General features: G+C 39.1%; 1 pseudogene; it reads left to right on the forward strand.

Moving 5' to 3' along the window:
* The first annotated feature begins 525 nt into the window (after window positions 1-525).
* LOC109454105 (ubiquitin-conjugating enzyme E2 L3 pseudogene) lies at window positions 526-995 on the forward strand (annotated as a pseudogene).
* The last annotated feature ends 11508 nt before the right edge of the window (window positions 996-12503 follow it).

Consider the following 12503-nt stretch of genomic DNA (forward strand, 5'->3'; position numbering starts at 1 on the left):
TCTGACATCTGGTCTGGTTTATGTATGGTAGAGACCTATATCTAGCTATGCTAGAGGACTATATGCTAAATGAGAACTTAAATTAGTGTTAACACATCCTATTTGATAATCTTCAGTTTCAGCTTTGAGGTAGGACCCATCAACAAATAATTAGGTGAGAGATCTCAATGTGAGTCTCCAATAAATCTGAACAGGGTATAGAGGTAAGTACCCAGAAGTAAGACAATCATGAAGTTTCCCTTCTTTTGGTAGGAAAAGGAGAGAGGTGGGATTCAGGGTGTGGCAATGGAGAATAATAATGTGAGACGGGGAGCGGCAAAGAATTTCATAAGAGGTTAATTGGCAGGCTGCAACGTGTTGTGTGTTCTCAACCAGCAGTAATGTCTGTACTGCATGAGGAACTGTAAGGTCAAGCAGGGAACTCAGATCTAGTTCAACAGAAATGCTGACAAGATTTGTAGCAGTAACTACCATGTCAAGAGGGAAATTACAGGCAATGACGATGGGAAAGCAGCAGCTCCAGATTCAAGATGGCAGCCAGCAGGAGGCTGATGAAGAAGCTTGAAGAAATCCGCAAATGTGGAATGAAAAGCTTCCGTAACATCCAGGTTGATGAAGCTAATTTATTGACTTGGCAAGGGCTTATTGTTCCTGATAACCCTCCATATGACAAGGGGGCCTTCAGAATTGAAATCAACTTTCCAGCAGAGTACCCGTTCAACCCACCGAAGATGACATTTAAAACAAAGATCTATCACCCCAGCATTGATGAAAAGGGTCAGGTCTATCTGCCAGTAATTAGTGCTGAAAACTGGAAGCCAGCAACCAAAACTGACCAAGTAATCCAGTCCCTCATAGCACTGGTGAATGACCTCTATCCCTAGCATCCCCTTCAGGCTGACCTAGCTGAAAAATACTCTAAGGACCGTAAAAATTTCTGTAAGAATGCTGAAGAGTTTACAAAGAAATATGGGGAAAAGTGACCTGTGGACTAAAATCTGCCACGATTGATTCCAGCGAGCGTTAGCAGAGACCCAGAGCAGTGTAGACATCCCGCAAAGCAGGACTCTGTGGAAAATTGATACGTGCCCTGCCTGGTGTCTGCTTGTGGCAGTTACTAACTTTCTAAGTTTTCTTAATCAAAAGTGGTTTAGGTAACCTATAAAAGGATTAAAAACTTTAAAAAAAGAGTGAAATTACAGTAAGCAACAGGGTTTTGGTGGTGCCCATGTAGTTGAATTACAACTCCAAAAGATTGTCCTGCTTCTTCATGCATAAATAGAAAAGCTTTTTGTAGTTAGTGATGCCTAAGGAAGGCTGTTGAAGAGCCCTCTTCAGGTTGCGGAAGGTTTGTTAATGTTTGGGCTCCCTGAAGAAAGTGTCTCTAACTAGGAACTTGGTCATTTCCTAAAGAGGTGTTGGAATTTCAGAAAAAGTTGACACCCATTGTGTACAATATCCAGTTAAACCTGCAAATTCTCTGAATAGTTATTTTTGAAGAGTCTAAGATAAGTTTAGGTTGTCTTTAGTCTATCAGGAGAGTGTTTTTTCCTTCATTACACAGGTCATACCCTAAATAATGAACTGTATTTTAGCAAAATTGTAAATTTTTTTGAAATTTTATGTTCCTTTTCTGCTAAGATTGAGAGAAAGTAAATTGGTTCTTTTTTTATAGGTTTCTTGTTCTCTGAATTAGTAAGAAATGATCCACAGATTTTATCAGAACTGAATCACAAAGGAAGTTTTATCTTCAGGTATTGCTTTGAAGGAAAACCCTGGTGTACAATTGTCCAGGTGTATTGTTCTTCTCCTCAGGTAAAGACAAAAAGGCATTGTCTATTCTGGTTTTAGGGCACACTGAAAAAGGTGGTGCAAAGATCCACTACAGTAAAGCAAGTGGCTTCAGGCGGGATTGGAGACAGGATGGTATTTATATTAGGTACTACCAAGAAGCAAAGGATAACAATTTTATTGATGGCCCTGAGATCTGAACAAATGACATCCTCATTTGTTTGGTTTCTTTATTAAAAGCATAGGAGTGTTACAAAGGCTAGTGTGTAGAATGAGAAGATCTTTGGCTATAAAGCTTTCAACTGTAGGATTGATCCCTTCCTTTGCTTCTGGCTTCAGGATATATTGGGGAAGTTTAGATACAGTTTGGAAATATGTACCTGAACTTTAATCGGTTCTGCTCCAATTATTTTTCCTACATCAGTTGAAATTTTAGCTCACAGTGTCAGATATGATGTAAAGATCTTTATCTGGGTAATGCACCAAATATAATTGAGAAGGCAGAGATATATCCAGAAAAGACACAACTTGATTATAAATAGAAGCAGCCTCTGAAACCTCAAGAAATAGTCCCTCTGGTGTGCATTTAATATTATAATCTCATTTATAAAGTAAGTCTCTTCCTATTTGTTTAAAGGGTAGTATCACAGAATAGGAAGTAATGTTTTTCACTCAAGGGCCCATGGGTTACAGTTAGGAGCTGGGAGATAGAAAAATATCTGTGGTTATTTGGAATACCTATTATCTGAGTGGTATGTTTACTCTGAGGAAGAGGTTGAGCAAACACAGCAGAGTTTAATGTTGAAAAAGAAGTGTCTATATGTACCAGTAATTGATAAGATTGACCATCTATATTTACGTTTAATTGCATCTCTTTGGTATTTACATGATTAAATTATGATAATTGAATTTTTTCATTATAAAAGTTTTTAATTGTGGTAAAAAATACATAATATAAAAATTGCCATCTTAACCATTTTTAACTGTACAGTCAATGGTGTTAACTCTAGTCACATGCTTGTGTAACAGATCTTCAATCAATTTTTGTTAGAAATATTTTGAGTCTGGCTTTTAGGAGACTTTACCCTACCTGGAGGGCCTTTTGCTGACTCTCAAGTTTATCGTAGAAAAAGGATCCTGCAGTTCCCTTTCTGAGTCAGTCCAATTAGCTTTTGTCATCCAAGACATCTGAGATTCCAACTATCATGGGTACAACTTAATTTAGATCAGAAAACTCTGGGTCTTATGCACCTCCCAGAATTCTAAATTCTTCTATGAATATTTGCTTGTCTTGTCTAGGTTTAGGGAAATCCTCAGTTATAACTCTCAATTTGGCTTGGTTCCAATGTTGAAATTCTGTAATTTCCTACATATTTGACTTTTGGGCAAGACGGATCTTTAGAGGAAACTGGTATTTTGGATTCATAAGAGAGTTGATGGGATAAGGTAAGTGATCTGGACAAGAGGAAGGGAAGAGAGAAGTAAACAGAGGTACAGAAGCAGAGGTCAAAAGGGCAAAAGAGAAGAGGAAGTGTTGGATACAGGGAGGCAACTGGAGGGCAAGGATGGGAGAATTTACTTGGAAATGAGTCCAGTTGTTCATTGCATGAATTTGTCAAATTGTTCATCAGCTTTAGCCAAAGAATATCTTAGTGAAGAACTTTTGATGAAGATTTTGTTTAGGAGCTTCTGATATCAATCAAAAAATTCTGCCCATTGGTCGTGAGAAATAGCATTTCTTTTCTTTGTAAGGCATCTCTCACATGAACAATTTCTGTTAGAGTCAAGTGTTCCCCAGAGGGGCCATTGTAGGCCAAATCATCCTCTGTGAAGTTATGCCATTAAAGAGATTGGCACAAGAATTAAGAGAACACCTTTAAAAAACAGAAAGTTTTCCAAGATTGAAAGGATTTAGGCTTCCAACTCCACGAGAGCGAGCAATGGTTGCTCGAAAGTGATGGTTGTGCACCTCATATCTCCGAACTTAGACCTAACAGTCTACACCGTCCAGCAGGCAGAAAACTCAAAACTCTCAAAGCCACACCTTCAGATCAAAAATTAATGATGGAAGGAGAACCTTATCCAGTTTTATTGTTGACACACAGAACATTTTCCAAATGGGCATTGGCCCAGTGAGTGCCAGGAACTCACTGTTCTGTAAAGCTGGCTTTAGAACAAATTTATAGGGGCTGTGCCTATATTCTATTCCGTGATTCTCCTTCTTATCACAAACAACATTTTTAGATACACATCACAAAACGGAAGCACAATGGAGAGACAAAAGGGATAAAAAAGAATGGCTTGATTCCACAACGATGCCAAACAAGTGAGAACCAGTATCAAAACCTGGGTACCAAACCGAGAATGAATAGCAAAGAAACTCAATGTAAGAAGAGCCAAGGTCAGAGCTGGTGCTGGCTTACTACGTTGGCAGAGACTCATCAAGCGTCAAGCAGCAAAGCACAGGGGCCTCCATGAGTATCACACCTGGTCAAAGGCTGGTGCCCAGTGATGGGCAGGGCAGAGTGGATCTCAGTGGATCCCCGTGGAAATAAACAAAAACCACCCAAATGAGAACAAGCCAGGCAACTTATTCAGAGCTTGTTATCTAGCAAGGGAGTCACAACTATCACATGTGCTTATAAGAGTCTCAAAAGCAGGCAAGGGAGTGGGAAACTTTATAGTGCAAAAAAGGAAAGGATTCAAGTGGGCTGTGATTGGAAGTTTGTTAACAGGCAGAAGCAGAGGTGGGCTAACTAGAAGCGGGATCTTATGAGATTGGTTTAGAGAGCATGCTTGTCTTTCTCTGGTTGGTCCTGAGTTGGAAGCAGGGACAAGAAATAGGGAAGCTGGCACTCAGAGACCAAGCCTTGACTATTCTTGGCTGATTGCTGCAGAGGCTGTGGTTGGACCAGACTGGTTGCTTCAGAGAGTGTGGGTCAGAATTCTATTGTCACATATGAGCTATCCTTTGCCTGTTTGTACAATAAGTCCTCACTTAACATTGTTTTTAAGTTCTGTGACTTTAAGCAAAATGACATATAACAAAACCAAGTTTATCATAATAAACTAATTGATATAAACAAGAGTTAAGTTTCTCTGGCAGCTCGTCAACCTTATAATGAAACAACACTGAACGAAACATTATTCAAGGACCTGCTGTATATTCAGTCTTTCGGGGAAAATCCTATGTCTTATTTTAATTTTTCTCACCGGGTTCTAGCCCCCGTCCTGGTAAAGTGCGTAGAAGCTCAGTAAATATTTGAGAAGAAGAAAGGGAGGTTTGGAGGGAAATAAAAGGCTCAAAGAGCAGTGAACCCTGATTAGGTATGGTAAGCTAAGGGAATTGTCATGTAAGAAGAAATGCATGGAAGTCCCTCCACAAGGTTGTAGGAAGCTTGCCTTCAGGTCACATTGCTTAGCTATGGTTCACATGGAAACAGCAGTAGAAAACTTATGGACGTGGTATACAGCAGTCCAAAAAAGGTCACTTAATCATAGTGAAGCTACCTGGCAGCCACATGAAAATGAAAAGAGTCACAATTACTGGCAAAAAATATTACCCTCCCAGGCAAAAAGCTTGGCTTTTGCCAAGTTGTTCTCAAAATTATCAGTACCAATTTACATTCCCACAAATCTTGCCCATTGCCACATGTATTTAGTCACACTGTATATTATCAATATTTAAAATGTTCACCAATCTGATGGGTAAAAAAAAAAATGACTGTTTCATTATCATAAAATTATTTTTAACCTGTCTTATAAACCTACTCGATTCAAAGCTTCTCAAAAGCAGGGTCTGGTCATAGTATCTTTGTATTCTCTGCAGCTCAAATTTGGGGCATGATAAGTACTCAATAAATAGCTATTGAATTCACTTGGCATCTATGTTTGAATTGTTTATCTAATTTTCTCCTCAGGCTTATAAGTTTCCTAGGGCTACTGTAACAAATTCCCAGAAACTGCATGGCTTAAAACAACAGAAACTTATTTTCTCATACTTCTGGAGGTTGCAAGTCTGCTTGAGTGTCTTTTCAATCACTTTCCCCTGAAGAATGACCACCTGTTGGAAACTTCTGAAATTTAGTGGCAAAAAGAAATGACTGTTTACTTCCAGGTGAAACTTTATATTGCTCTCGTAGGTCCCTGAGGTACACAGGACATTATAGGACATTAGTCCAATTCCTTTGCTTTGCACATACACATACACACATACGCCATCCACCATGCACACATACGTGCACATGCACAAGAGACAAAGAATTTAATAAGTTTTAATATTACCTGAAGAAAAATAGTTGTGGGCTCTTAAAAAGGAAGTAAATCAGTGCCTGAGGTTTGGGTGAGAGGGGCCACGTTAAGAAGTTAGAAGTTAGCCAGGGGAGGTTAGCAAATTGTATGTTAATTTCAAATTAGCATTTATACAAGTTCCAGGCTTCAAAGGGCAAGGATCTGAGGAAGAGAAAGTAGTCAGAGGAGGAACATTATTCATCCTCATTGAAAAACGACAAGATTGAGGAATTCACACTAGGGAGGCAGGCTCTTGGAATTGCTGTAATCTGTCCCTGTATTTAGCTGAGCTGTGTGGAGCAAAAAGCCATTTCCCATGGGCAAAAACTGAGAAGGCTGAGAGCACTTTAAAACAAGTGGTCAAAGGCATCAAGAGATTTTAGGTTTAACTCAGAGCCGAAGAAAACCAAGGCAGTTCTAATACCTAGCACGGTCAAGAGCTATCTCAAAGTGTTGGAGCTACCGCAATAACTACAAATGTCTAACAAGATATGAGGCGTAGGGGAGGAAAACTAATTTCCCCTTTACCTTTCTGAGTTCTTGCCTGAGTCCCCTGTAATAAAAGAGAGAAAAACAAACAGCAGTTTTTAAAAACATGTATACCTCATGTACACATGGGAGATACCCAGGAAAAAACTAAGTAACAAAGTGAGGGCTTCAAACTTCTGCTTGTATCTTGTTCAAAAAAGAACCATACATTTGTGGAGGTATGACAGGATAAGGGAAAGCAGTTTTTGGCTTCCAAGGGCAGCAAACTGTGGGAAGGTAAGTAATAGCAGATGAAAGCTAGTTAGCGAAGCTTGTTATGTAGATTCCTCTGGTGCCATTTCCAAACTGAAGGTCTAAAGTTGTTTCTGGTAGTTATGAGGTTGGTGGAAGTGTAATTTGGTTTAACATGTGAAAAGTAATTGCAAAAACCGCAATTACTTTTGCACCAATCTAATAACTTTAGTCCTTTGTGTTAGAGAGGAGAAGAGGGACACATTTATATCCTGCAAAATTTACTTAAGCAAATAAGGGGAGGGCAGGGAGTTTTCCTTGTATCTATCTGCTTCTTCTCAATTGCCTTCAGCTCAAAACAATTCTTATGTTAAAATGGCACATTTTGGGGTGGGGTATTCTGCTACCCTTCAGGAGTGAAGGATTCTTTATGTCTTATACTAAGTTAAATAGTGGCCCCCCAAATTCATGTCTACCCAGGACCATTGAATGTGACCTTATTTGGAAATGGATTCTTTGTAGATATAATCAAGTTTAGATGAGATTGTATTGGATAAGATTGGACCTTAATCCAATGACTGGTATCCTATGAAGAAGAAGGAATTTGACACAGACATAGGAGAGAAGGTCATGTGAAGACAGAGGTAGAGATTGTACTGATGTAAGCCAAGGAATAAGGATTTCCAGCAAGCACCAGCAGCTAGGAAAATCAAAAAGCTTCTCCTTTGGGGCCTCTGAGAGAGTATGGCCCTGCCAACACCTTGATTTCAGACTTGTAGCCTCCACAAACAACTGTGAGAAATAAGTTTCTGTTGTCTTAAGCCATGCAGTTTCTGGGAATTTGTTACAGAAGCCCTAGGAAACTATTATAAGCCTGAGGAGAAAATCAGATAAACAATTCAAACATAGATGCCAAGTAAATTCAATAACTATTTATTGTGCACTTATGCCCCAAATTTGAGCTGCAGAGAATACAAAGATACTGTGACCAGACCCTGCCTTTGAGAAGCTTTGAATCGAGTAGGTTTACAAGACAGGTTAAAAATAAAATAATTTTATGATAATAAAACATATCTTTTTTTTTTTTTTTACCCATCAGATTGGTAAACATTTTAAATATTGATACTATACAGTGTGGTTAAATACGTATGGCAATGGGCAAGATTTGTGGGAATGTAAATTGGTGCTGATGATTTTGAGAACAACTTGGCAAAAGCTTTGAAAAATTTGAGTCCAGAAGTTATACTACTAAAAGTACTCATAAGAGTGGACAAAGGTATTTTCATTCACTGGCCATGTGCCTGTCATTCTGCTAGGTTACATAAGAAAACAGATATGTAGATATATATACACACATACACACACACACACACACACACACACACACACACACCGGGGGTGCCAAAAAAATGTATACAAGTGGACACTTTGGTCAACGTTGCTCAAGAAGTAGTTCGCCATAATCAGAAATGTCTGGACCCTGATGGTAACCACTGTGAGCACCTCTTGTAATTGCAGAAGTCAAATGTGACTTGTATTCATCTTTTGTTATCGGTATATATTGAGTATTACAATTTTAATACAATTTTCCTTTCTTAAAATGTGTATACATTTTTTTGCACCACACACACACACAAAACACACACACACACACACACATATCAGGGGCATTTATATTCTAATAGGGAAGATGAGCAAACAAATGAATGAAAAAATATTTAAATAAACAAAGGGCTGAAAGATAAAAATCAAGCATTATTTGTACTAGTAAAAAAATTAGAGACAACCTGAATGGTACTAGAAGAATAGTTGTTTAAACCATGTACCTCCATATATAAAATATTATGCAAGTGATAACAAAGAATGAGGTGCATTTCCCATTGTGGGTTCAAGTGTATCCCTTCAAAAAGATTTGTTGAAGTACTATCTGTGAACATGAACTTATTTGAAAAATAGAGTCTTGCAGATGTAATTAAGATAGAAGATAAGATAAGGTCATTGTGGAGTAGGGTAGGTCCTGAATTCCATATAACTAATGTCTTTATAAGAGGAGAAGTGATTCAGAGACAGACACACACTCAAAGGAGAACACCACATGAAGACACAGACGCACAGAGGAAACACTTCCATGTGACCATGTGATGATAGAGGCAGAGACTGGAGTTATGCAGCTGTGAACCTAGGAAGGCCAAGGATTGCTGGCAGCCCCCAGAAGCTAGGAGAGAGAGTATGGGTCTGCCAACACCTTGATTTTTGGACTTCCAGTCTCCAGAAATGTGAGGGAATAAAAATACAATGAGAAATTAACTGTGTTGTCTTAAGCCACCCAGTTTGTGGTACCTAAGGCGTGGCAGCCCTACCTAACACACTAATACACTCATAGAACTGTAACAGTATCTGGTCACCTTCACACATATCTAAGCGCAACACCAACACTAGAATCCCACGCAAACAACATTTTTAAGACTTTTTTCCCCACTGGCGTTAAACATTAACATTTCCATTAACATTGAAAACTGTGTTTTAGTAAATATCAAGGCGTGTATATAGAAAATGATTGACTGAATTTTGTTCTATATTAAAAAACTGTTTCAGTCCCAGACAAGAAGGGGAAACGGAGGGCCAAGAAAACACACCAGACCTCAGAACTGAAGCCCAGGCTGCACTGTTCATCTGAGGTCGGTTTCCCCAAACGCAGACATAGTGCTGCCCACTGCAAAAATAAGCCCCCCACAAGTCTGTGCAATGCTATTTAAATATTTCAGTTGTTCATGCATCTAACTGATTGACCTACACTTGTCAGTTTCCAGATTTTGGCACTGCCTACAAATTTGGGAGCATCTTTGAAGGAGTCTTCTTCCAGGTTCTTCTTACCCAGCATCCCCAGGAAAATGGATCTGTAAGCAGGGCAGAGAGAGGCGTAAGTCAGAAGCAGCCAACTGCATAATGAGTGTCCGGGAAGCCCCTGCACACACGAGCACGCTCAGATGAGCTGAGTGCCACATACTCAGAATGTTCTCGTATCTGCACACCTCCCACTGACTTTGACACACACACACACACACACACACACACACACACACACACACACACACAGTTTCTTTTCCTTTCAATGACCCTGTCAGGTTAGCAATGTAGGTCACACGGTGATACAAGATGATCAAAGTTGTGAGTACTCCATGGGCAGCCTTGTTGTGAAATGACTTGGAAACCATTGCAGAGAAAAAAAATACCTTCAGGATAAAAAGGTGCAGTGCAAATCAACTGGTTTCTTGAGCAGCTCTGTAGAGAACAGTAAACTTTCCAAACTACTTTTCCTCCACATCCCCCAGGATTCCTTTCTCCTGTGTAATTAAGCCAATGTGAAGCAGCAGGAAGGAATGCATTAGCAGGGAAGTAATTACTAATGACAACTCAGTGCAGATACTTGCTGGAATAAACCTCTGGCTTTTTTACCTAAAAAAAAAAAAAAAACTGTCATCATTGAAGGCACTTAAGAAAGCTTCTTTAATGGTAATATAAGTTATTTAACAAACATTGGGTGAATGAAAAAATAATGATCTTCTTCTGCCCAATCCCTTCCCAAATTAGTGGTTTATGCCCTGGGGATGGAAATTGACTTCTCTTTTCCCCATATATGTGTTTGACTTAGAACAATTCCATCTGATCTTAATCCCTGAAATTAAGAAAAACTACTAATTTATAAAGCTGACTATTCTTGGGGTTAGTTCCTCATGTGGCCTTCCACATCCTCCTGTGTAGGTGTCTTCCTAACATGGTGTGAGTTTAGGGTCTGTCAAAGAAAAATTGCACTGAGCCAAGTTGAAGAGGCAAGGAAGAGTTTATTCTAGACTATCACAATAGGGGTCAAGACTATTGCCTTAGGGGAGAGAAGCAGAATGCAACTCCAAATACAAAAGGCAGCCAGGGATTACTAGCCAATGGGCAGAGTGAGGGACTGGATAAAAAATTATTGAGAAATCAGTTTGGTATCCAGGGTAGAGGGAGTTTTGCTAAACTAGCTTGGCAGGATTCTTGCTGAACAGGGCTGGCAGGCCAAGGCCCTATCAAAAAGAAGGCTCCGAGGTACCTGACTAAAGTTCAGGCAAGAGCAAGAGTTCTTTACAGAAGATGCACACAAGTAGCCTTTACACCAACAGAGATGGGTTAGCCCTGAGTCTGAGAAATAGACTAGATCTCACCTGTGGTTTTTTATTGTATTGTATTGTATTGATTTATTGGCCAACTGTACATAATATTGTAGGACACAATTTAGAAATAATCTGAATTGCTTTTAGTAATTGTATTTGTGACTTGTGGAAAGGTACAATTCAAACAACTGATATGCTTATATCAATAAAAACAAAACCATTAAAAAGAACTTTCACGGTAAGGTTGCTTTGTTTCTTGTTCCGTGGTTCTGATATATAAAGGTGAAAAGGAAAACAAAGAGTGCTCATGAATCAGGAACAGGCTCTCACCAGGTGCACACACAGCTCTCTACTGGAGGCCTCCCAATTCCTCCTATTAGGAAAGCCTCACACCCATTGTCTGACTTGTTCAAGGTCAAGGGTGGAAGCCAAGATTTGAAGCCAGATCTGTCTGACTCCAAAGATAAGGTTCTTTCCATTACACCATCACTTCAGAAACACCAGGCCTTGGGCCTGGGCCAGCTCAAAATTAAGTTATAAGCTGTCAGAGGTAAAATGAAAACTGTAAGGACAATGTAGTAAGTTTTTCATAAAACAAAATGAATTCAATTTGAAACACTGCTCTTTTTTCTGAGATTATGGCCTACTTCTGTTGTTAAAAATGTTCTTTCTATTATGAAATGATTGTGGTTCTGAAGGTAATTATTTGGTTTGGGTTTTTTTGTGTTTTTTTTGTTTGTTTGTTTGTTTTTTTTTGTTTTTTTTTTTTTAGGTTCTTACTGTAAAAAATTTAAAACTTGACCAAGATATAATGGCACCTGAACATTTTTGATATTTTGGTCACTCGTGGACTTCCAGAGCCTGGGAACCAAGACTGCAGAAAGGTAAGTTCCCATGAAACAGAGGAAAAGGCATCTTCATGTTTTATTCAGTTATTTCCCACCTTCAGGTTCACTTCAACTTCTGAAATGTGGAGAGAAGCCACTACGATTTTTAAAAAGTTAGTGTCTCTAGTTGTGATCGAGCGACTAGGGAACCAAAGACAGACACTATGGCACAGCTGGAGGGAGAGAGAATCAAGATAATTCTAAGGAGTAGGAGAAAAACAGCTATTGGAGAGTCTAATGCAGGAAGAGGAGCCAAAGGCTACTGCTCAGACTGAGAAGAAATATGTACATTATTGTTCCTTCAGAAAAGACAAGCAGAATCATTGTCCTTTGTTGAATGCTTCTTGTTTCTTACCTCTCCAGGGTTTTACCCGCTGGGGGGATGCTTGCTTTCACCTATGATGGTTCACCTTCCTCAGTAAACAGGCAGCAGAAGTGCAGCCAGATTAGCATTCTTGTATGTGCAGAAAGGTTTTATTCTCAGGTTTCTTAGCGACCATTTTAAAGGTGACCAGACATCTCTGATATAACAACAAGTGTTCTATTTTTCACATTTTCCCACTTACTTACTTGAATAGGAAAAAAAAAAAGAAAAATATCTTGTCTACTATGTACCCAAGAGGAAGCAGTATAATGTCGTGTTTAAGAGACTTACTGTCAAGAA

The sequence above is a fragment of the Rhinolophus sinicus genome, chromosome 2, assembly GCF_057876585.1.
Source record: "Rhinolophus sinicus isolate RSI-liver-muscle chromosome 2, RSI-T2T, whole genome shotgun sequence".
In the NCBI taxonomy this organism is placed as follows: Eukaryota; Metazoa; Chordata; class Mammalia; order Chiroptera; family Rhinolophidae; genus Rhinolophus; species Rhinolophus sinicus.